General features: G+C 44.8%; 1 protein-coding gene and 1 non-coding gene across 10 annotated transcripts in view; one reads left to right on the plus strand and one right to left on the minus strand.

The window, feature by feature from the left end:
* DENND1B (DENN domain containing 1B) overlaps nucleotides 1-23850 on the minus strand; it is a 267912-nt gene that overhangs the window by 219707 nt on the left and 24355 nt on the right. The gene's annotated exons all lie outside the window — the stretch shown is intronic.
* On the plus strand, nucleotides 23726-23798 carry TRNAG-GCC (transfer RNA glycine (anticodon GCC)). The gene has a single exon. It is a non-coding gene; the product is annotated as a tRNA-Gly (tRNA).

The raw sequence follows: 23850 nt of genomic DNA on the forward strand, positions 1-23850 counted from the left end.
TGACAGAGGATGAGATGGTTGGATGGCATCACCGACTCAATGGACATGAATTTGGGTGGACTCTGGGAGTTGGTGATGTACAGGGAGGCCTGGCGTGCTGCGGCTCATGGGGTCGCAAAGAGTCAGAGATGACTGAGCGACTGAACTGAAAGTAGAAGAGAGTTCATCACTCTAGAAAGCAGCTTACTAGAATTCTTAAATGTTGCTATTATCACATGACAATCCCACGATTCAACATAACAGACGACTGAAATTACAAAGGACATTTGCTCCCCAAGAGTAGGATAAGTGGCGGGTGCTACTTCATTCTGTTAACTGCCCGGGAGCATTCACATCACACTTGCCCAAAATAATGAGAAAACCACACCGCCGAAGAATCAAAGCAGATTAATAGAGGACAAAGAGAACTGTGCCATTTGGAACAACAAACGGAATTACACATTCAGAAAATTAACTGAGAAACTGTAACAGGAAGAAAAGATACAATGAAAGAAAAAACTGAATTTGAAATCCATGACCAAAAATAACTTTATTTGTATATTTCACCACCAGGTTCTCCTTTTAAAAACTGACAAACTGATTCCTCTTAAGGTTATTCTACAGGAAGTACTAAGAAAGCAAAACGATTTTTTTTTTTAAGTTGGGGGACTGCTGTTTGAAGGTCAAGGCTTTAGGCAGCACTTAATTATACCTTCCGAGAAATATTAAAGAAGCACAGCACCGTGCTAAGAGGCCAGGTGGCCGAGTTCTAAAGTCAGTCTTCACGCAGAAGTGCCAGCCATGAGCGACGTGTGATCTCAAGACACTTCAGGCTGCAGGCCCCAGTCTCCCCCTTGGTAATGCAGTGAATTATATCACTAGTCCACCACCTGGAGGGGTGGTGGGAGGGGCTTCTCTGGTGACTCAGAGGGTAAAGAATGTGCCTGCAATGCAGGAGACCAGGATTTAATCCCTGGGTGGGGAAGATCCCCTGGAGAAGGGCATGGCTACCCACTCCAGTATTCCTGCCTGGAGCATCCCATGGACAGAGGAGCCTGGTGGGCTACAGTCCGTGGGGTTGCGAGAAGTCGGATGTGACTGAGAGGCTAGCACGTTCCTGTTTCACTTCAGCCATTGTGGGATGCTGTGAGGATGAGTGAAGATTACATACCTACGTACACGCACACACGTCGCTTTTAAACACAGCTAACACACAGGAAGTGCTACAGATCACCCGCGATCACTGCTCCAAGAGACACAGACGCAGGCGTGCTGAATGGAGACCAGGCCTCGGGCCGATGACAGGCTACCTACAGCTTCTCCTCATCTAACCTACCTCCCCTCCCCTGGGACCTGCCCCAGCCTGGTTACTTCTTTCATAACTCCATCCATCCATCTTGTTATAAGGAATAATATTCCTACCAGACGTCTACACGTATAGTCTCAACCACTTATTAACGGAGACAGAGCACTGACGAGCATCCGCCACCCACTGCTCCCCAACTTGCATATTTCAGACGTTTCTCACACACACACACACACACACACACACACCCCTGCCACTCGCTCTGCACCTTCCCTTCCCGGCCCCTCCCTGCCTTCTTCACCCACCATCACTAGCCAGCCAGCGTGCTCTCTCCCCCTCTTTTTCAGACCCTCCCTCCCTCCCCATTTTCTTCAGGGTCCAATGCATCACTGCAGGAAGAAGCATCTATCCAAACAACAGAAGGAATGTGAACTGGGGAAACCAGGACCCCTGGCAGCCTGGGCTTGAGAGTGTGTCCCACATGGCATGCGGCACGCAGCTTCTACCCAGACGGACACCCGGCTAGTTTCAGGAAAAAGTTACCCCCGTCTGCACAGCCAAGCAACGGGGCCAGATGCACAAGACCCGAATTATTATCCGGGATTTGACACCTGACAGAGAAGAGGAGGGGAAGCAAGAAGTCCGTAGTGGTCCAGCCAAGAGGACAAGTGACCCAATGGCGAGGAAACAAGCTGATTTCCATCAGGTGTGATTGGATTATAGAAAGTTCTCAGCATTGACAAGACCGGCAGACAGGACTGCAGGCAGCTCCCGCCTGCGGCTGTGTGAGGAACTGACCACCCACCATGGTGGGCCCCAAAACGCCACAGGTCAGATGGGAGGCAGTCTTAACATTACAGAGAGGCGCACAGCCTGCTCCTCTCTGCTGCAGGGACACGTGCTCACAACCGAAGAAGCTGAGGGGGGCAAGGCAAGGAAAACGGGATGGACAGGCTCTCCGCCAAGGACCGCAAGAGAACACTCAGGACTGAGCAGAGGGCTGTCGTGTGCGCTCAGGCGCCTCAGTAGGTCCGATTCTTTGAGACCCTCCGGGCTGTAGCCCACCACGCTCCTCTGTCAACGGCACTTAATGAGAGAGAGAAAAATTACAGTTTCACTGTTTCCTGCATTGATGCTGCTGTCTTACCGGCCGGAGCTTCAAACAAGGACACCGAACACCTACGTTGAAGAATACCAAGTTGAGGGACTTCCCTGGTGACACAGAGGCTAAGAACCGCCTACCGATGGAGAGTCACGGGTTCAATCCCTGATCCGGGAAGATCCCACAGGCGGCGGAGCAGCTCCGCCCGCGGGCCACAACTCTGGAGCCTGCGCTCGGGAGCCGGGAGCCGGGAGCCGCAAGGAGAGAAGCCGCTGCACGAGGGGCCCACGCGCGGCAGCCGGGGAAGAGCCCGCGCAGCACGGAAAAACATAAATAAATTTAAAAAGAAAAAACAACAAGAATACCAAGTAGAATCTGCCGGGAAGGAATGGAGAGGAAGATGCGGACCACACACTTGCGGACACGGAGCGGGAAGGAGACGGTGGGGCGAACACGGAGGGGAGCGCGGCCGCACACGCGCGACCACGTGTGACGCGGCCGCTGGCGGAGCCGCTGTGGACACACGCAGGCGGCCGGCGCTCCGGGGCCGGCGGGTGGGCTCCGAGGGAGGGGGCCACGAACGGCTGTGACCGGCTCCAGTGGTCCGGCAGAAACCAACACAGCACTGGAAAGCAGTTATCCTTCAGTCAAAAAGAAAAACAAAACACTTTTTTTAATTAAGAAAAGAATCTGAAACTGAAAGGCACTTCTGGAAAACACGGCTGACTTAGGACAACCCTCGTGGCCACCTCCGAGAGTCCCCTCCCGGACACCGCCCACGGAGCTCGGGGCGGTTCTCTCCTCCTCACCCCTTCCCGGCACGGCTTCCCGCTTCCTGGCTTTTTTCTATTCCTCGGTCAGAGGTTAAACTGCTCACCCTTCACCTTCCAGAGGAGGTTTTTTCCCCTCCCTCATAAAAGGGTCTTCGCCATGGGCAGCGGGCGGATTAGCCCCTCTCCTGGAGAACAAAGGCCGGGCCTCTGTGCCCGGGGCCGGGCGCGGAGCCCCCGGCGCGGCGAGCCGCCCCCACTCGACCTGGGCCACGCCGGCCGCGGCCCCCCACGGCCCGGCCTCCGCGTCCGGGCTCCCGGCCAACCAGCTCGCCCCGCGGAAAATCCTGTCAGGCACTCAGCTGAAAACTCACTAAGGTCTCCTGGGGAGAACCTGATGAAGATGTTATGTGACCATACGGCAAAACTTTCCATTGTTTAACATGAAGATAAGAGAAAAACTTTGAGAGCTCGATGCCTGAACAATCCTGGTCACCAGCTCACACACGGGTCAGTGAGCGTATTCTGCGGACTTGCCACCCTGCCTCTGCGCACGCTCTTAAAATAATACACAGGCGTATTTATGACATCCTAATCTCCTGCACTTCAGAATCTGCCTAACTAAAGGATATATACGAAATTATAGTACATTATTTTTTCAGTTTTTATATTAGCTACCCCTCATTAAAATTTTTACTGCTGCATTTACCACTGAAGGAATGAGTCAAAATGCAGAAGTAAAAAAGAAAACATAGCTTTTTGCGTGTCATAGCATTTATTTATTTTACAAGTTGGTTATTTTTTTTTTGATGTTCAACAAAGGAGAAATAGTAAACCACAAGGCATGTACTTGATTAAAATTGAGAAATAGGAAGCATAATGGAACATGAGCCAAGCCAAACATATAAAAAATATTTGTAAATGTTTTTAAACCTGTAAATATTAAACACCTCAGACAAATTTATATTTGGTCATATCATGGCCATAAAAGAACTCTCTCAAGCATATTAAGCTATGAGTGAGTTCATGAATATTTACAATGGCTGTGGGGAGGATTGAAGCTTCTTAAAGATACATAATCTTGTACTCACATCCATGGTAGCAACTGATTAAAAATTATTAATGTAAAAACTCTATCATATATGATTACAACCACATTAAGTAATAAGTTCACACTGAAACCTGACAGGGAACACTCAAAAATGAATATTTTTATGTTACTGGTATGAAAAAGAATAATCTGTTTTACTTGTTTCAAAATTGTCAACAGCATACTACATTAATAATTTAAAAAATGGAAGAAACTACAAAATACTCAGAATAGTTCAAAAGACTACAAGTGGATAGCAACTTAATGAGAGAGGCGTACAGCCACTGTATACAGCATTCAGAATTAAGGAACAAGTCATTTCTGCTACATACCCCATACAGCAATACAAACTGAATTCCCAAATTTTAGGAGAAATAAATGTGCTTTATTAAAAAACAATCTACGGTGCTGACTAGCCTGACAATTTCAAGAGGTCACAACCAACAAGCTTAACAAAAGGAATACATTTATCCTGGAGGGACAGGGGTGCAGGGAATCTATGCTTATACATAACAGATGTCTGGCTTAGAGGAATATGTCCTTACACTTTTAAAAGTCACATAAAAATCTAAGCTTGGCAAAGGAATACATTTAAACTGAACTCTCTGGAGCTAAGCACATAGGCAACGACTGGCAAGAAATGTTAAGTATTTTGTTCTGAATTATGCAGAAAAAAAATGCACAACAATTTAACACAACGTTTGATAAAACAGAAAGATACGAAATACAAAACTCAAGATGGAATGGGTCTATCATGTTGACCATAAAATCTCTTTTTCATTTATGACTTATGCCTTGGTAAAATGAAGACAAGAGACAACGAACTGACTGTGACTCTTAAAAATTAACAATTAAAGACCAGCTTTCCGTGGTGCTACTGGTAAGCAACCAGTCAGCTAATGCAACAGACATAGAAGACATGGGTGCAATCCCTGGGTTGGGGAGATCCCCTGGAGAAGGGAATGGCGACCCACACCAGTATTCCTGCCTGAAGAATCCCACGGACAGAGGAGCCTGGTGGCCTATATAGGGTCTCAAAGAGTTGGATAGGATGGAAGAAACTTAGCACGCACACAAGGGCAAGGGCATATTAAGGACCCAAGGAAACACCTGAAAATGCTAACAATGGCAATTTCTAGAATATGGCATTATGAGTGACTTGTATCTTCTGATACATGCACTTTCATTTTCCAAATTTTCATCAATATGCATATATATATATACATGTAGTCAAACACATGATATATTTATTTATAAGTATTCTACCAAAATTAATAGAAAAGTTGCTTTATATAGAAGCTTACCTTTTCAAGAAGAATGTTTCACAAAACATTTTCCTTCAGAAGAATTTCTATATATCCTACTCAGTTCTTCCAACATAAAATCAAATTGAAAATCCTAAATTCGAATTTCACTCAAGAGTTCCTTTCAAAATTCGATTTTGAAGAGGTTTAGGATTAAATATATTAATATTCCAGCTTTTCAAAAGTAAAGAAAGCATGATGTTAGAAGTAAGTTTTTCTGTGAATAAATGAAGAACAGAGGGAGAAGAGAAAGATGGGACAGGAAACACGAGAGGGCACAGAAAGAATGCAGTGATGTAGTGACGAGCCGAGGTTTTTATTGTAAGAAAAACACAAGCACGTGTATTAGAGCTAATCCGCGGCACCTCCATAAAGCCTGTTCATAGTCTTCAGCGCTTTCCCACTACCCTATCCAGCTGAGCTGACACCCCCGTACGCAGTAAGAAGAGTGGTGTCATCCTCACCATCTTTTCCCCGGCATTTCACTACACCCCCCTGGCACGCGTGGCAGCTTATGTGTGGAAATTAGCTGTGTTAGCATCTGCATGGGAGGTGAGGGATGAGGGAGCACAGGAAGAAGAGAAAGCAGGTTTGGACCTATAGCAGGCTGTTTTATCCCTCACAAGTTCCTTGGACTGGGGTGAGCTCCTGAAACCACAGAAGATGCCAATTCTACTTGGGCACAAACGGCCACCTGCTAGTGGACCCCTCAACTCCGTCCCCGCCGCCTGACTGTGAAGCCAGAGCCTGCACCTCCCAGCCTCCTGACGGCCAAGGGTCGCCATGTAGTTACTAAGGTTTTACCAGGGAAAGGATGTATCGAACCTCCCCCCGCCTTGCCAAGCAGGAACTGCCTGGCCTCAACTCTTTCTCCTGCCCATCCTGTGGTCTTGAACCTGGACACAGCAGTGACCCAGCTTTGACTCTGCAGATGAGAACAACGGTCTAGGAAACAGCAGCACACGAATCCTTGCACGGCATCACAGAAAAGCATCCTCCAGCCGGACCACCTGCTTCTGAACTTGTTACTTAAGCCTCTGCACTTTGAGGTCTTTATTGATGTTTCTTTAAAAAGCAACAAAAATTGGCCTTTATTCTTTAAAATAGAGCAGTAACAAACAATCGACATTTTTGAAAAGAGGAATAAATGATATGGAGAACAATGTTATGGTTCATGTTAGAACTCATAGCAGGAAACAAGGACCAGAAAAAAATAAGAGACAGAAAGATTAACCTAGCATCTAGCATAACTCTGATTCAAAAACTCTTATCGCCAGTATCTGGGACTGTGTTTACAACAAAGTAGGCCTCAATTAATGTTTGCTGAATGAACAAACAAATGGAACTGCTCTCCATAAGAAAAGGAAAGTTCTTTAACAGGAAATAAGATGGGCAAAATCAAGTAGGTACAACAGCTCTTTTTTGAACAACATCAAAAGCCATATTGATTCCAAATAGACAAGTCACTTCTTTATCCCCAAGCTGACATAATAAGGAAAATTATCCTTTCTTTTCTGTACTTGCTCAGAGTTCAAAATTCAAATTAAATTGTTTCTACAGGCCTGGGTTCTGATTTTTTCCTCTTTGATGACAGTATCAAGTACGTCCATCCAAATGCTGGAGGGAGAGTGGCTCCGGTTTACTATGTCCTCTGCATAATACAGCTCAGCAGGTGCAATGCAGGTGACACAAGAGATACAGGTTCCATCCCAGGGTCAGGAAGACCCCCTGGCGGAGGGCATGGCAACCCCCTCCAGTATTCTTGCCTGGAGAATCCCACGGACAGAGGAGCCTGGTGAACTACGGTCTATGGGGTCACAAAGAATCAGACATGACCAATCACTATATCGCCATCTCTTTGCATGATATACCTACTTCAAGAGTCTTTCGCTGCAGAAGGCTAGTCAGCTCCATAAGAAGTTTCATTATAAAATACTCTGGATTTTGGCAGGAAGATAAAACTGAAATTTAAAAAAATCCAGGCTGAGCATTATCTCCACCCACTGTTGGAAAAAAAAAAAAAAATCCAAACTCTGAGGCTGTTTCTCGTGGGTTCGTGAGCACATTTCTTTTTCTGGGAGAGTCATCTGGACTTCTGCTCAGTTTTGTGTGAGCCATATGACATTCCACTTTCAGTAGGCATCTAGACTCTTACTCATTTTAAGACATATGATTAGAAAAGACAGGTTGGAATAACTTTTAAACAGCCCTCTTGCCAGAGCTCAGCAACAACAGATGAGAATTTTGATTGATTGTGCAGAGTAAAGACACTAAGTTACAAGGAGCCAAGTGAAAAAGTGCAAGTCGCTCAGTCGTGTCCGACTCTTTGCAATCCCATGGACTATACAGTCCATGGAATTATCTAGGCCAGAATACTGGAGTGGGTAGCCTTTCCCTTCTCCAGGGGATCTTCCCAACACAGGGATCAAAGCCAGGTCTCCTGCATTGCAGGCAGATTCTTCACCAGCTGAGCCAGGAGGGAAGCCCAAGAAGACTGGAGTGGGTAGTCTATCCCTTCTCCAGAGGATCTTCCTGACCCAGGAATTGAACCGGGGTTATCAGGGAAGTCCTACAAGGAGCCAAAGATGCTACCTAATAAAGAGATTAAATGGTTTGCCCTATTCTTATATGCTAAGTTGAAGGGATGAAATCCACCTGTCATAGAGATGCCCCTGAGATGGTGAGAGATACGTCAGACACCCACAGCCTGACCCTCGCCCGCTTGTGGGCCGGCTCCCCACCAGCGTCAGCTCTCCTGTGCTCAGCACTGCGCTTCTCGCTGCTGTCCTTGTGTCTGTTGTTATCCTCAGTCTGAAAACGGCTTCCTCTTTTTTGTTCACTGCTGGGTATACACCCAAGCCTCTCTTTTTCTGAATGCCTCTTTGAGACTTATTTAACAAACGAGATTTCTCAATACCAGCATTTATGCAACACATCGAAAATCACTGCCACCCCTCCTAACGATCACCCAACTGCCTGATTCCAGGGTGGAAGGCCTGCTATGAACCCAAATCCCGTTTCCTATCCATGGTTCCATCGCCCCGCTCAGCCCGCCCGTGCCCCGCTCCCGTGTTCGTGCTGCACACGCGGGCCCCAGGCAGCAGGCCCGGCCCCTGCAGCTGACGCTCAGCGGCGCAGTCCTACACCCGCAGCCCCGCCCGCGGAGCAGCCAGGCCGCGGGCCGTGGACCACCACAGCCCTCCTCCTCTAGACAGCGACTTCAAACTTTCAGATGCACTGCAGCCACCTGGGGAACTCAAAAATGCACACCCCACTTCTGTCTCTCTTCTTCCATAAAAACGATCCAAAACGTACTCCAAGAACCCGATTTATCGATCAAGCAACCAATTGGTAGCTCCAAACACACCGACAAACCCTAAACATCAGTTCTGCTTCAGCAGCAGCAGACATCCGCCTCGTAAACATTCCACGGGAGGCACGACAGAGCTCCAGAGGCCCCTGGAATAAGACACGAGTGCCTTCTCCTGCTGGACTCGTTTGCCTCTGTCCACCTCCAAGCATTACGGGAAACTCTACGCAATCATTTCATTTAGGCACAGCCATCATCATGATGAGTTTCCAGGCCTTTTCTTAGCTAGACAAGAAAGACATTCACAAGATAACAAGAATCTAATTTATTAAAGGTCAGAAACCTCTAGATTCCAAGTATGTAAAAACTGGCAAACTTCAAAATAAGTATTTAGTTTTCAACTTAAAAAAAAAAAAGGCTTGGCTTCCTTCCTTCATTCGCACATCTCCTTTTAGTCTAGGCAGAGCTGTGTTTACAATCAACTAGCCTTTAAGGAAATAAATAAGGCATTACTTTTCTCATGGCAAAACCCTCAGCGCAATGCTGAGCCAGCATCAGCGGGGACACGGTGATGCTGGTCACGTGCCTGAGGCACCTGACCCAGCCCATCCTCCTCCAGGAGGCCCTCCTGACCTCCCTGGTTTCCTGTGATGTACGTTCTCTACGCACACTCCCCTTCAACTGATCTTAATTTCTCTGATGCCTATTTATTACGTTTCCTCTCTTTCTCTAACCCAGCATGGATAAGCAAGCACGAGTACTCACTGTTGAGGACAAGAGTCCCCAACCTCCAGGATCTAATGCCTGATGATCTGAGGCAGGGCTGATGTAATAAAAATAAAGTGCACAGTAAATGTAATGGACTTGAATCACCCTGAAACCACCACCCCGCCTTCTGGGGAATAACTGTCTTCTGTGAAACCAGTTCCTGGTGCCAGAAAGGTTGAGGACTGCTGCTTTAGGACAACGAGGAGAATCCAATATCATCACAACTGGAGAAGGAGCTTCCATGATAAAGCATTTTGATGCCATGCTGAGTTTTGAGTTTAAGGTGCTGTTTCTCTCCTTGGGGCCTATGAATCTTTCCCTTTCAAAACCAAAAGCAGCAACATTAAACCTGCAAAGGGGGTGACCACACAACTCCCTGGTCCCTGGGAGCTGCGGCCCACACCCCAGGCGGCAGGGCCCAGGAAGCCGCCTCCACACCTGCTAAGTCTGACCCCAGGCCAGAGCTGAATGAGCCAAACACGGGCCCACACTGGGCGGGCTCACGCTCCCAGGAGAATTCGGACTGAGATGTGAGAAACCCAGAGTGGGAGTGCTGCGCTCCCACTGCCCGGGCAGAAAGAGGGCCAGCTTCTCGGGACCACGATAGAACCGCAGGCCGAAGACCGTCCACCCACGGTGTCTAGTCACATCTCTTCTCCCCTACCCAGGGGTACGGCGGCACTTCTACAGCCCGTGTACAGGACATCCGCTTCCACTGAGAGGATGCAACAAGGACCGGACTCAGCCCCCACCCGACAAATGTTTCAGACGCCGGTTGGGACAGGACAGTGATCCCCGATGGAGGGGCAGACAAGGCAAACGCTGGGACGGCCGCCGCTCACCGTCCACAGAGCTTCCAGCCGTGGGTCACAAGCAGGCAGAACCCATGGGTCTTCCTGGGACGAGGAGGTGGGTTTGGGAGGCTGGAGGCCGGGGCACCACACATCCCCAGAGAAGAGCGAGGGGGAGAGAACGTACATGCCCAGGAACGGGCTCTGGAGACCACAGGCGGCTCGCCACCACCCAGCGCCCCATCGTGCCCACTGTCCTTGAGGACTGTGATCAGCAGGTGTGTACATGCACGCGTGCGCGCACACACACACACACACACACACACACCCCACCCCACCCCCGGGGGAAGGAGCAGCCACAGGCAGCAGATAGAAGACTCCCGGGGCCAGGAGTAGCTGATGTCCACACCATCCTGATGGGGAAGAAACGCCTCACATGAACAGGCTGCCAGGCCCAGTCCCCACAGGGGAACACCGCTCTGAAAGCAGCATCAGTCTGAAGATCTCCTCTGATAAAGCTTCAAAGCAAGCCTCCAACAGTCCAACTGTTGTCGAATAATTTACCTGGGTCCTAAAACAAACACCTGAATGCATACAGGACACTTAAGAGGAAAGACCAGATGTTGGGTCATACTGCAAGTCTCAATAGCTTTAACAGGGTTCAAGTCATACAACATGAATTCTCTGGCATTATGTTACCAAAACGGAACAGAAAGATGGTTGGAAAACCCCCAAACAATTAGAACCGATTGTTACACTTCTAAGTAACACATGAGTCAAAGGAGAAATCAAAAGGCAAACTAGACACATACTGAACTGAAAATGACAACTGATAAATTGTGCTTAAGACAACTGAGAGCTCTTCTCCGGGAGACACTGTTCAATTAAGAGAATGAAAAGACAAGACAGACTAGGAGAAAAATCTTGGAAATCCAACAAAGAAGTCGAATCCTCTGTGTGTGTGTACATGTGTGTTCCTTAACCACTCAGCAATTAAAAAAAAAAAAAAAAAAACCACTCAGTTTTTAAAACTATAAAGAAAATATGTGAATAGACCCTTCACCCAAAAAGATAAACAGATGGAAAATAAGCATACGAATTCAGTCTAATAGAAGAAAACTGAGCCTCCAAAACACTTTCATGGATTTCTAAGAAATCAGAGCTTTGCTCTGTTTTCAGTCCAATTTTCATTTCAGTTTTCATTCCAATCCCAAAAAAAGGACATACCAAAGAATGTTCAAACTACTGCACAACTGCACTCATCTCACATGCTAGCAAAGTAATGCTCAAAATTCTCCAAGCCAGGCTTCAACAGTACGTGAACCATGAACTTACAGATGTTCAAGTTGGATTCAGAAAAGGCAGAGGAACCAGAGATCAAATTGCCAACATCCATTGGATCAAGAAAGCAAGAGAGTTCCAAAAACATCTACTTCTGCTTTATTGACGATGCCAAAGCCTTTGACTGTGTGGATCACAGCAAACTGGAAAATTCTTCAAGAGATGGGAATACCAGACCACCTGACCTGCTTCCTGAGAAATCTGTATGCAGGTCAAGAAGCAACAGTCAGAACTGGACATGGAACAACAGAATGGTTTCAAACTGGGAAAGGAGTACATTAAAGCTGTATATTGTCACTCTGCTTATTTAACTTAAAAGCAGAATACATCATGCAAAATGCCAGGCTGGATGTAGCATAAACTGGAATCAAGATTTCTGGGAAAAATATCAACAACCTCAGATATGCAGATGACACCACCTTTGTGGCAGAAAGAGAAGAGGAACTAAAGAGCCTCTTGATGAAAGTGAAAGAGCAGAGTGAAAAAGTTGGTTTAAAACTCAGCATTCAGAAAACTAAGATCATGGCATCTGGTCCCATCACTCCATGGAAATTAGATGGGGAAATAAGGGAAACGGTGAGACACTTTATTTTCTTGGGCTCCAAAATCACTGCAGATGGTGACTGCAACCATGAAATTAAAAGACGCTTGCTCCTTGGAAGAAAAGCTATGACCAAACTAGACAGAATATTAAAAAGCAGAGACATTGTTTTGCCGACAAAGGTCCATCTAGTCAAAGTTATGGTTTTTCCAGTGGTCATGTATGGATGTGAGTTGGACTATAAAGAAAGCTGATGCTTTTGAACTGTGGTGTTGGAGATGACTTTTGAGAGTCCCTTGGACTGCAAGGAGATCCAACCAGTCCATCCTAAAGGAAATCAGTCCTGAATGTTCATTGGAAGGACTAATGCTAAAGCTGAACCTCCAATACTTTGGCCAACTGATGCGAATAACTGACTCACTGGAAAAGACCCTGATGCTGGGAAAGACTGAAGGCAGGAGGAGAAGGGGACGACAGAGGATAAGAAGGCTGGATGGCATCACCGACTCGACAGACATGAGTTTGAGCAAGCTCCGAGAGTTGGTGAAGGACAGGGAGGCCTGGTGTGCTGCAGTCCATAGGGTGGCAAAGAGTCGGACATGACTGAGCGACTAACTGAAATGAACTGAGAGTTTTGCTTGTAAATGATAATGTATAACATGTTACCATACTGTTCACAGTTCAACTACCCTGAGGAGTTCTGTATTATCAAATTTCATTTTATATCATCAGATGTTCAAGGAAAAATATGCATAAATATATCTGCAAAAAATGCATACATACACACACACGCCCTCCAATGTGGCATTTATCAGGTAAACAGTATGTCAAATTTAATACCAACTTCACGACTGAAAGAGCTCCTCTTAACTGTCCTGTGTATATGGAAATAGGAGGACAAATACAATACACAGAATCCATAACACCTTCTTCCTAAGGCCCCGACTTCCATTCGGGGAACTACGCGGTTCCAAGGAAGCTGACCTCACTCCCAGCTCCCGTTGTGAGCTCATCCCAGTAGAAAGAACACAACTGAGTCTGCAGATGCTCCCACCACTTTCCAAAGAACCTGACCTTTGCTTCTAAACTGGACCGTGTGGCGTGAGCAGATACTGTTAACAGTTTCATTCCCTTGCTCCAGGGGAATTTTGTGCTACTGAATTTCATTTCATATCGGCAAAGGCAATCACTACAGCCATGAACTAGTGTTTGATCTAAGGCTAGGTGCATAACTTAATCATGAGTGCCAGAGAAAAGAGTGAGCAATGTTCTTGAAGTTAGTTAGTCAAAGTGAGTTTCATTGAGAAGGAGCAAAAAGCTGGAGGAAAAGGAACCGGCCGTGCAGGTGTCCTGGAGAAGAGCGTTAGCAGCAGAGTAAGCCTAAAGGTTGCAAAGGAGCAGCTGGTACAGCAAGGAGGTCAGTGTGGCTAGAGCTGAGGGAGCAAGAGGAAGAAATGATAAGACACGGTTAAAAATGAGAAACAGCGGGACTTCCCCAGCGGTCCAGACGTTAGGACTTTGCCTTCCAACGCAGGGGGTGTGTGTTCAATCCCCAATCGGGGCGCTAAGATCCCACATGCCTCCCAGCCAGAAAAAGAAAACATAAAACAGAAGCCAGTGAAAGGGTGAGTTGCTCAGTTGTGTCCAACTCTTTGTGACCCCATGGACTAGAGCCCACCAGGCTCCTCTGTCCACAGAACTCTCCAGGCAAGAATCCTGCAGTGGATAGCCAGTCCCTTTTCCAGGGGATCTTCCCGACCCAGGGATCCAACCCCAGTCTCCTGCATACAGACAATCTTTACCATCTGAGCCAGAAGCAATACTGTAACAAATTCAATAAAGACCTTAAAACAGTCTACATAAAAAAAAAAAAAAAAAACTTTAAAAAATTACAAAAAGAGGGGATTCAAACCAGATTATATAAGGCCATGGAAGGTCCCTAGAAAGGTTTTTGTTTTGATCTGAATGATCTGAAAAGGCAGATAGATGGGAAAAAAAGAGAACTATAAGCAGGACATCCTTATATGGGAAAACCATTTCTTATAAAAGCTGAGGTTTGAGAACTGAAGTTATGAACAAATTTCTATCACTATATCCAATGTACTGTACTATATGTTGTGAAAAGTACCAAAACTAAGATAAAATCCTTGTCTTTGGTGAGTTGATAATCTAACTGAAGAACTAAAGCACAAATATACTTAAAATATACTTAAAAATAGAATGTTGAAACTGCAAGAAGCTTTAGGATAGTCTACAGTGTCTCTTCAATGAAAGCAATTTGAGCCAAGAAAGGGTAAGTGATCTATGCGAGGTTATGTGACTAGTTACTGGTGCAAGTAGACCTAGAAATAAGGTCTCAATTCCAAGTCCAGCGTAAGGCTGGAACAGAGGGGAAGCTGAAGACTGTGTTTATAAACCAAAGCAGATAAACTCCTGTCACTTTCACTGGCTGTTAGGATGCCCCACAAACTGGGCCTGGGACTCTGAGGGAAGGAGCGTAAAGCAAAGCTGACACCTATGCTGATAAGCAGATCCAATGGATCCAGAGATAAAGAGCCTTCTGTATTTTGATAAGAAAAGCATTCAAAGCTTTTCACATAAAGACTGTATTTTCTTCCTGACAAAGAGGCTCTGTTTCTCTGGAATTTCTAAAGGCTACAGAGAAAAAGGGTAAGGCAAGTAAATCATTACCCGATGTGTTGATAGAGCCAGCCTCTCTCAAAGTGAGTACAGACACCACTGGCTGGAGGAGAATTAACATCTCCTGCCAAAAATCCTCTCAGTGAAGTAGCGGTACTTCTGAAACATCCTAAGATTGAGTGACCAACAGAATTCAAGCATGCATTCCAAATCATCAACATTCCAACCCAACACACCTAAGGATATGTTATCCAAATAAAAATATACAGGGTGATTACAATGATGTCATCCTTATTTACAGATACTAGTAATGTAAACAACCATTAAATCAGCTTTAAACTATTAACATGATTTTAAGTAGACTGTAAATATTAGAATACTAACATCTACAGTAAAATAAGCCTAACGTGAGAATGTGGCAATAAACAATTCTTAAGGTTTCTTTTAATTTTTTATTTATTATTTTTCTTTGGCTGTGCCTGGTGTCAGTCAGGGCACGGGAGAACCAGTTCCCTGACCAGGGATCAAACCCAGGCCGCCTGTATCGGGAACGCAGAGTCTTAGCCAACGGACCAGGAAGTCCAATTCTTAAGTTTTTACATAATAGTTTGAACCTAATTATCATATTGGAGAAGGAAATGGCAACCCACTCCAGTGTTCTTGCCTGGAGAATCCCAGGGACAGCGGAGCCTGGTGGGCTGACGTCTATGGGGTCGCACAGAGTTGGACACAACTGAAGTGACTTAGCAGCAGCAGCAATTATCATGTTGGCAAAGCAAAGTAAGTAATTAATGGACAGAAATAACACAAAAGCATACTTTTTGCCTTTAATAAAGTGTTTACTATGAACAAAAACCTTTAAGAGCAGTTTTAGGTATTTAGGGCCCACACAATCCCACCAGGTTTAGAATTTAAAGTTGCATGACCCCACATAGAACTCAGAGCACATACAATGAACATAAACTGCACACACTCAGAAAATAGACAGAGCTAAGTTGGTGACCCGCACACACGGCGCGCAGCAAGACCTCTGAGCTCCACGTGGAGACCCCATGACAGCCCCTCATCCTCCACGCCGGAGCTCTGGAACCTTCCGTGTGAGTACACGTCACTGAGCTTCAACTTCCTCACCCGTAAAATGAGGACAGCTGCCAGGCCACCCAACACAGGGAGCTGCTGAGAAATTCCAACGTTAACTCAAGACAGTATGTGCAAAATTCCTGTGTGAGCTGTAAATTATTATGCAAATTTAAATGATTCGGAGAAATATCAAACATAATACAATGGCACTATTTCAGGTTTCAGGAAAAAGAAATCCACACACAGCACTCTGAGTTTTACTGATTTCTCCGGAGACCTCTTTTTCTAACGACTCAGCAACAGTTCATACCAAGTTTCCTGTTATGAACTTTAGGCCTCTGTTTACAGGGCGGTAAACAGATGTAAACCGACCTGGCACACGGCGCTGTCCTTCTCAACATTACCCGACAAAAACACCGAGAGACGGCATTTCTGCCCCGCAGTGCGAGCTGCGCGCTTCAGTCTCCTCTCTCTGCGTGTCCTTCTTCAGACACGAAGAACGTGACCATCTATGAGCACCCACTTACTTCAGAGTCTGAAGAAGAAAAAGCAGAAAAGAAAAAATCCCTGACACTAATGGTCTCACAGTCTGGATGCCGTAATATTGATACTATAAAAAGATGAATCCGCTAAAGGGATACAGACGTCGTCCACTTTTGGCCATGAGGCAGTAACAGGCAAAGACTAGCCGGCCCACCATAAACAATGCAAAATAAAATAAGACTGCGCAAGGATCTGAAACAAATGCTTTCTGATGCTGGCTGACAGAAGAAGCAGGACTATGGTCCTGAGAAGAAGAAAACAAATGGAATGGAACAGCACCAAACGCTCCCTGGCTTCACACCTGGAGGCCTTTGCGAAACCGCAGCATAGAGAGAAGACGGGCAGTCAGCTGAGCGGAGGAGGGACGCACCGGGGATGCAGCCATGGGAGGGTGGGGGGACCCGTGGGGGGTGGGAGACACCCGCAGGGGGGAACCCACAGCGGGGGACCGGGTGCCAAGTCCAGGCGCCCCAAATACATGCACAAGGCTCTGCTTAAGTCTCTCGCCAAACTCCAGGATGCACATGGGCCGGGTAGCCCTGAGCTGGTGAAGAGAGATTCCAGAACCCAGATTAGGCCACGCAGAGCCCCAGGAAAACCCCCCTGAGACTCCAGGGGTGGTGGAACACCTGGGAAAGGCAAAGATAGGGTTCTCAACCTTCTTCACTTCTCGAGAGCAGAGCCACTGACTAGGCTTCTGTTCCAGACCATCTTTTCCAGAATGTCTGACTATGGGGGCGGGATGGGTGGGCCCAGATGGATGCCCTCAAGTGCAGCTAGTTGTGGTCGAGGGGAGGGTCCCCGAGCTTAGGGAACCCAGACAGTGAGAGCATGCAGACTGTGCAGTCAGCCTGCCTGCCCTCCGCTCCTGGAGGGAGGTGCTCTGTCTTCCTTTGCTCGGGTTGGAGACGGTCTCTGTCTTCCAAGGCTGTTTGCTGGAATCCCATTAGTATCATGTTAATAGTTTTAACCTGCTTTTAATGATTATTGACTTATTAATTGGACTTGATCCCTGGGTTGGCAAGATCCCCTGGAGGAGGGACCCACCCCTAGACCAGCTGCATTTGCGGCATCCGTGTCGGCCCACCCACCCCACCCCCTGTGACCTGAGGGGCAAGGAAAACTGATGCCCCTGATGTGCCAGGAGCAGTGGAGTCCTCTGTGTCTGAGCCAGGAAATGGCTGTCATCTGACAGTACCCACAAACTGGGTAAAATCTCAAGACTTCACACAGCTCTGGACATAAACCTGGGGAGCAAAACATTCTAGACCCACCCAAACACAGACTTAAAAGAAATCTTGAAGAAATCAAGCTGATCCATCAAAAAACTGACTGCCCACAAAAACAGAATTCAACATTTACTAAAGGAAGGTAGTAAGCGTTAAGCTGTCAACAACAGACTACCCACAACATTCAGTGTACAATGAAAAGTGATCGGACATGCAGAGATGCAATAACACGGAAGCCTAAAACCAGGTCGGGAGGGGCTGTGTGTAGGAAAAAACCCCAAATGAACCAGACACAGAATTAGCAGAAAGTAATTTTAAGAGAGTGATACCGAAGGCAGACGACCTTGAAGATGTCTATGCCCTAATCCCCGGAGCCTGTCAAAATGCAGATTCTTCCTCTATTTTAGGTCACAAACACAGTGACTTGAAGCATCACAGGAAGAGCATCCGAGATGATCCCGGTGGTCCCGACATAACAGCAAGAATCCTGAAATGTGAAAGAGGGAAGCCCAAGTGTCTGCGTCACAGTGACGCAAATGCGGTAACAACTGAAGATGAAAGGGGGCCGTGAGCCAAGGGACACAGGCGGCCTCTAGAAGCTGAAAAACGCAATAACACGGATTATCTCCTAGAACCTCCAGAAAAAAAACACAGTCCTGCTGACACCTTGACTTTAGCTTAGTGAGACTCATTTCAGATTTCTGACCTCCAGAACTGCAAGATAATAAATCTTTGCTGCTTCAAGTCACTGTGTTTGTGGTAATCTAATATAGAAGCAACGAAAAACTAATAAAAGTTATTAAAAATACATAACTTTATGTATTTAAGTTAGTAAAAATACATTAAAAAAATGATAAAGGAAAGGCTAGATTGAATGAACAGAGGAAGAATCTAAATGGAAAAATAGATATTACCAAAAAGAACCAAATATGGAAAATCCAGAACTGAAAAATATTATTTTTACGATTTCATTTTTAATTGGAGGACGATTGCTTTACAATGCAAAAATATATTATTTGAAACAAAAAAATTCAATCTACAGGTTTAGCAGCTACTGGATACAACAGAATAAAAGCTTAGAAAAACTGAATACAGAATAGTTTAAATAATAAAAACTAAAGCACAGAGAGAAAAAATACTAAGAAATATAAAACAGTCTCTATGATTGGTGAAACATCTAACATACATGAACTGTAGTCCCAGGGGGAAAAAACAGTGCAAAAGAGGGTGAACAGAAAAACAGTTTGAAAAAAAATAATGGTCAATAGTTTTTTGAATGTGAACACACACACACACACACACACGTGTGTGTATCTCCAAGGAGTTCAACAAAGTCCCAGGCAGAATAAATGCAAAGAAAACCAAATCTAGGTACATGATAATCTAATTTCTGAAAACCATAATAAAAAGAGAAAACCATAAAAGCAGCCAGAGAGGGAAGAAAGATACACATCATATAGAGGAACAGTGATTAAAAATTCCTGTTGAGATTGCATCAAAAACTTGGCAAGCCAGAAAAGAATGAAACACCTTCTTTAAAATGAGGAAAGAAGGTTCTGTCAAACTAAGATTCTATTTCCAAATGAATTATCCTTCAAAATAATGAATACATTTTAAGATAAACAAAAGCTAAGAGAATTTCTCACCAGCAGATTTGACCTACAATTAATAGTAAATAAAGATTTTCAAGCTAAAAGAAAATGATACTAGAGAGAAATTCAAAAGTACAGAAAGGAAGGCTATCAGGGATGATAAATGTGTAAGTAAATACAGGAGACTATTTTTAATATTTTCTAATTTCTTTAATAAGTAATAGATAGTTCAAACAATAATAAATTATTGTGGGGATAACAACCTATGTAGAAGCAAAGGCACCAAGCGAAGGAGGGAACAAATATAATTTACTGCCAGAAGGTTCTAATAATTTTAATTTATGGTAGACTATGATCATTGTACAATCAATAAAATTATAAGCCAATATAAACAAAGAACCAATTAGAGAACCAATAAAAACAAAGCCGATAGAAGAGAAAGGTATAAAGTACTGTCTAAATCTACTAATATAGAAGAAGGTAGGAAAGAAAAAATGGAAACAAATTTTAAAACCTGATAGCGCAAGTGTGAAAGTGTTAGTTGCTCAGTTGTGTCTGACTCTTTGTGACCCCCATGGACTGTACCCGCCAGGATCTTCTGTCCATGGAATTTTTAAGCAAGAATACTGGAGTGGGTTGCCATTTCCTCCTCCCTCCCTAATCCATCAAGGAAGCCCTGGATAGTACAACTAGAAAACAGATAACAAGACAGTAGATTTAAACCCAAACATACCAATAATTACAATGATTACTAATTAAAGGCAGCAATTATTAGACTGATAGAAAAGTAAAATCCACATATATAGATTTTAAATACAGATAGAGATACAGTTTAGAAAAAAGAACGGAAGAGGAATGTCATGCAAACACTAATCATGAGAAAGGCAGAGCAGCTCTATTCTTCAGACAAAAAGCATTACCAGAGACTAAGAAAGAAATCCCACACACTGAAAGGGTTAGTTCATAAAGAAGATATACTCAAAAATGTGCATGCATCTCATGACAGAGTTTCAAAAAATACATGAACCAAAAGCTTCCCAAACCAAAAGGGGAAAATCAAGAAGTTCAATTACAGTTGATGTTAACACTCCTCTCCCTGTAGCTGAAAAAACAGACCCCCAAAATCAATAAAGAGATAAATGATTTGAAAAACAGCGTCAGCACCTTTGCCCAATCAGCAGTTTATAGCAGCAGAGCCAACAGCTGCACGACATACACTCTACTCGGCACGTGCGGAAGACTCACCAGGACAGAACACGGCATGGGCCTGACACAAACCTTACGTTTTCGAGTACGGGTCATATACAGAGTAGGTTCTCTGGCCTCAATTAAACCACATTAAAAGTCAACAGGGTCACTTGCAGAGGCGTGCGTGGACCTAGAGACTGTCGGTCAGGGAAAAACAAACGTGTCATATTGATGCGTACATGTGAAATCTAGAAAAATGGTACAGGTGATCTTTGCAAGGCAGAAATAGAGAACAAACGCATGGATACCAAGGAGAACTGGGGGGGTGGGGAGAAGGAAGAATTGGGAGGTTGGGACTGATGTCTAAACGCTGCTGAGACTGTGTGTCAATAGACAACTGATGAGGACCTGCTGGACAGCCCAGGCAGCTGTGCTCGGCGCTCTGCGGCCACCTGACGGGAAGGAAACCCCCGAAGCAGGGGATGTGCATCTGTGTATGGCTGACTCACTTCGCCGTGCAGCAGAAAACACAACATTGCCAAGCCACTGTACTCCAGTAAAAATCAATGTAAAAAAGGCAGCAGGGTCTGCGCTGGCCGCGGGCTGTGCACCGTGGTCACCAGCGTCTGGGCTGGGACAGCCGGCGGGGCCCCGGGAGCCCCTGCGTGGGGCTGTGCCCGCAGGCCCAGGTGCCCCCCGCCTCCACACCCAAGCGCTGCCTGCAGGCAGCACCGCAGCGCCAACTCACCCGACGCGACTGCGGCCACGCGAGGCGCCAGGGGCCGTGACGGGCCTTACCCGGCGTCACACTGGACCGCAGCCCAGAGCTGCGAGAAGGACAGGACCTCCTCGTTGTGTAAGGGAGTCCAGTCTAAGCTACAGAATTCAGCCTGCTGGCCAAAGCTGACTCCCAAGTGCAAGGGTCAGGGGCTGCCTCACAGCCGCCTTGAGGGGTTTAAGGCACAAAATCGGACAGAAATGAACAAGGCCGCTTCAGGGTTGGCTGAAGACGGGACTGCAGTTTCACAGAGAGCACTGACAATATGATGAAGGCTGAAGTCCACCCCGAATGAATTCACAGTGTAGCTGGGAGAAAAGTAATGATTATTAAATGCGCTAAATGTTTACAAGGCAATAACAATGACACATCAGAAAGAATCCCAAGTATTTAGAAATTAAGCACTACATTTCTAAGTAACTCATGGACCAAGAGATGAGAAGGGAAATCAGAAAATATTTTCAACTACACAATAATGAAAATGTCAAAATTTGTGGGATACAGCTGAAACAATATTTAAAGGTAAATTTATACGTTTATGATTATATTAGCAAAAAAGTTTTAAAAAAAAAAATCAATGCTCTGGACTTTCCTGGTGTCCAGTGGCTACACTTGCACTCCCGATGCAGGGGGCCAGGGTGCAATCCCTAGTCAGGCAAGTAGATCCCACATACTACAACTAAGACTGGTTGTAGCCAAATAAATAAATTTTTAAAAACTGAAATTAAAAAAAAAATCAATGCTCTAATTTTCTACATTAAGAAGCTAGATGACAGCTGTAACTCAAATAATACTGCATATCAACTAAACTTCAATTTTCATGTAAAAAAATGCAAAGAAATAAACAATAAAAAGCCAAAAGTAAGAAGAAGAAATGGAAGCAGAGGAAGGAGCAGGAGGCAGGAAGCAGCAGCAGCAGGAGAAGCAGCTGGAAGAAGCGACATCCAAAATAAGAAGGAACAATAAAGAGCAAGAAATCAGTGAGACCGAAAATGAACAAACAGTGGAGAAATGACCAAAACTCTTAACTCCTGCTCTGGAAATATCAGTGAAGCTGATAAACCACTAGAGCTCGAATGATCAAGAAAAACAAGGGAGAATACATGAGTTACCAACATTGGGTGAAAACAGGGGCTTATTGTTACAGATCTTATAGAAATTAAAAAGATAATGCTAAATTTTATACACACCTTTCTACAAACATATTTTAACATTAGATGAAACAAGGAAATTCCTTAAATGATGCAATTACCAAGGCTATCACAAGAAGAACCAAGAAATCTGAATAGCCATTTGTATGACAGAGAAACTGAAATCATAATTAAAATCTTTCCTACATAAAAAAAATTCAGAACCAAGCAACATCACTGGTGAATTCTTATCAAACATTTAAGGAAATAATATCAGTAATTCAATTAACTTTATTTTCTCTGTACACTAGCAATAATATAACTGTAATGAAGCTGACCTATATCAGAAACATGTGCAAAACACTGATCCTGATTTCTTCCTTGGGTTCAGTAGCTCCTTGGCAAAAACCCAAAAACCAGAAACCATTAAAAAAGAAAGAATAATTTGACTAGAAAGAAATATTTTAACTTCTGAATAAAGATCATAGACAAAATTTTAAAATATAAAGGTTACACTGGAAAAATAATATTATTTGATAATTAATGGATACAGATAAAACAAAAGGCTTTCTGTTTCAAACATGCAAGAAACAAAAACAGAAAATGTATCAAAGAAATAATGCCAACATGAAAAAAAAATGCCAGCTTTTCTAATCAATCAAAAAATATATAAAGTTAGAAAGGTAAAATGTTTTCAAAAATTTAAGAGGGAAGATATCTCTGGAAAAAGCAAAACTATGGAGACAGTAAAAAGACGCTGTGTAGGAAAGGTGAGCCGAGCCCGAGGGGATTAAGACAGCGAAGCATTCCACGGCACTATAAAGGAGGCGATGCATCCTTGCCCAGACGCCCAAAAGCCACACAACACACACCACCACGCGTGACCCCGAATGAAAACTACGGGCTCTGGGCGACTGATGTGTCCAAGCAAGTTCATCAGTTACAGAAAATAAGCCATTCTGCTGCGGGATGCTGATAACAGAGAAGGCAGGAGGGGGCCGTAGCAGGGAAATGCGACTCTCTGCTTTGCACTCAACTTTGCTGTGAACTTGAAAGTGCTTGCAAAAGTAGTCTATTTTTCAAAAAATATACATGTAGGACTTCAAAGGTGGAATTGGGAAAAAACAGGGTGAATTATTTTATGAATGTTTTAATACTGACTGCATATTATAATAATTGTGTTTTAAATATGTTCAGTCACATGAAAGATACTAGTATTTTAAAAAGAGGAGTAATAGGGGTTTTCCTGGTGGTCCAGTGGCTAAGATTCTGTGCTGCCAATGCAGGGGGCCCAGGTTCGATCCCTGGTCAGGGAACTAGATCCCACATGCTGCAATGAAGAGTTCGCCTGCCACAACTAAAGATCCC

The sequence above is a fragment of the Dama dama genome, chromosome 14, assembly GCF_033118175.1.
Source record: "Dama dama isolate Ldn47 chromosome 14, ASM3311817v1, whole genome shotgun sequence".
Taxonomy (NCBI): Eukaryota; Metazoa; Chordata; class Mammalia; order Artiodactyla; family Cervidae; genus Dama; species Dama dama.